Genomic DNA, 2,894 nt, shown 5'->3' with positions numbered 1-2,894 from the left:
TGGCGAAACATTTTTTAACATAATTTTGGCACAAAAAGGATAGATATTCAAACTGCTTCGAAGGGCGAGGATGCTGAAAAAAGCTGTTTGAAAATGGTTATTAAAAAAACTTTTCATCGTTTTTTTTTCAAATTTCTATAACTTTTCTCCACAAAGTACAATGCGAATCTTTTTCTTCCAATCAGAAATTTATGTAAACTCGAGCCGGGTTAATCAGCCTACCTTCTTCAAGCAGTGGGGGACAAAATTGGAAAAGATGGGGGAGCTCCCATGTAACTTTAAGATGAAGAGCTTTTCAAAGAAGGAACCACATTTTATAAGAGGGTTTTTTGCGTACGGATATTTGGCATACCTCAAAAAAAGATGTTAAAAATGTTTTTATGGAAGTTCATAATTTTCCACTTTGGAAAAAAAGGTGAAAAATCCATAAATTTTTACATTATTTAAGTCATTATGAAGCTTTAAAAACAGAGTACAAATTTCAGATATTGAAAAACAAATTAAGAGATCAAGTTTCACTAAATAATATATACAATCTTTGAATTGCAATTCGGAACTCCAACTGCAGCTCTCATTTCAAAATGGTTGGATCTGAACTATGATGGTTGACTTAAAAAAATGCTTACAAAATAATTCCTGGCAACAAAACTTAACAGTTTTGAACTGTGATTGGAAAAGTGAGTCGAAAATCCAACTTCCAATGCAAAATACGATATGCTGTTTAGTTTTCCATAGAAATACAAAAGCGATAATTTCATTTTTCTTCTATTTCTTCCATTTTAATGCCCCTGATGGCAAATTGTCGTTTTAACATACAATGAGTACATTTTACTCATTGCATTTTTTTTCATTTTTTGTGAAAATTTTTGGACCCAGAATTTGTTTAAAATCACGTACGTCTCGGTGGCCGAGTGGTTAGCGTGGTACGACGACGGTAGTCGCTGGTCCACTGATGGCATGGGTTCGATTCCCATCTCGGTACTGGGTGTAAATCTTAAGTTGTCCACGTCATTTATTCAGTCTGTAAAACCTAAATCGGCTAAGCAGTGTGTGTCTTAAAAAAAAATCTTTTAAACGTGAACTTTTTTCGAAGATCGCGTTTGCGGAACCTCTATGCAATTTCTCTCTATCTTTTATGCAACTTTGGGACACCCGAATCTACAGTGAAAGATACACGGATATATCTAAGATGATTTACTGAAACCATCAGTTTTTGGTGAGTTTGGAGCTTTTTCAACATTACTTTTGCATATTTGATAATTTATCCAACATCAGTTGAAAAATTTGAAAAATCCTGTCATTGAATAAATTTGAAAAATTAATTATTCGGCCAATTCGACCTATTCGGCCTTACGGTTTTTTGGCGATATTCGGACGACAAAATTTTCGGTACATCTCTACTTCAAATATAATTGGTTAATTCAGATCATAGGTTGCAAAATATACTTACAAGAGTACTTTTTTTAAGCATTTCAAAACAGGGAAAACCAAAGTTTTTGTTTTGAAAATTGTTGCTTTTTTCCACAGGATCAGAGTCTTGACGGAAATATTATTATTGTTACAGAACAACCAGCCAATACATACTTTAATTAAACCGCTGGGATTTGTTTGAAATTGGGTTTTTCATAAGTTTTGTCGTCCATCAGAAATCGCTTGTCTCATTACCTCGGTACCGGCTATACAACTTACGAGCTCTGAAACTAGCAAAAAATTGTTGTTTGAGGTTGGGTTTGAATGATCCTAGAAAAAAATTTAGCATATCGGAGAAAAATTTGCGGGAAATTTCAGCGATCTACACTTTTCACTTATACAAGATTAGAAATTTTGTTATGAGCCTTGACTTCCCTGATGACTCTTAACCTTAGTTTCCGATCATGTGCTTCACATCAATGCTTGATTTGAACTTTGTGGACATTGTTGACAGTGTTTGCATACTTTTCCACCACTGATGCACAGACATTTTTTGAATATTCAACGGTTTTGCTAACTATCGATTTGAACTTTTCACAGGCAACAAAATGCTATCAAAATTTTGTATGCCCGATAACTAGAATATAAGCTATCAACAAAAGAAAGTGTCTCATTTCTGAATGAACTAATCTTTAGCAGAAATTTCGCCTTTCAAACAACGGGTTGAGCATAGCTTGAGTGAACGATCAAGAAACAACTAGCAAACAATTTAATTTTTATTAATTCAGACACTCACTTTTGTCAGATGATATTAAGATAATAAACAAACAAATAAAAAAATGCATACTTTATAATAACAGAAATGATAGCGAAAATAAAAATGAAAGAAAAGGAAAAAAAAACAATAAAATTCAAGAAACCCAAAAATGCAATTATCTATTCCAAAACTTCGTAGAAGCATTATTATTCACTTTTAAACAGTAAATTTTAAGGAAAAAAATTTGATTTTTGCAGATAAACATAAGTGGTACTATTCTTATTTTTTCCTTTTTTATATTTTTGGTCCTCAACGCAATTTTTTCATCCAAAAGAATGTGCTTGATTTATCCGTTCAACAATTTTAAACGAATTGTGGAACAACATTTTTGACGAGTGTCAATCATTCATACTTCAACAAGCAAAACACAAAGTTGTACTATTCTTGTTTCACTCACTGTATTTCACTTTGTTTTTCCAGTAGAGTGATTTTAAAAAAGTTTATAAAAACCAATCAATATAATCTTATACCTATATAAAAGTGGAGGCGTTTTATTTGTAACACCATCACGTATGAATGGTCGATCGGAATTAAGTGAAATTAGATATCCGAGGGTTTTTCGGGTCAGAGATGGTTTGTATAATAGTTTCAAGAATCTCACTTTTTATGGAAGGGGGGTCCCCATACAAAATTATCTCTTTTCCACATCTTATATATAAAAATGGAG

Source organism: Uranotaenia lowii, chromosome 2, assembly GCF_029784155.1.
Source record: "Uranotaenia lowii strain MFRU-FL chromosome 2, ASM2978415v1, whole genome shotgun sequence".
In the NCBI taxonomy this organism is placed as follows: Eukaryota; Metazoa; Arthropoda; class Insecta; order Diptera; family Culicidae; genus Uranotaenia; species Uranotaenia lowii.
The sequence above is the reverse complement of the archived record's forward strand: the minus strand, read 5'-3'. Positions refer to the sequence as shown.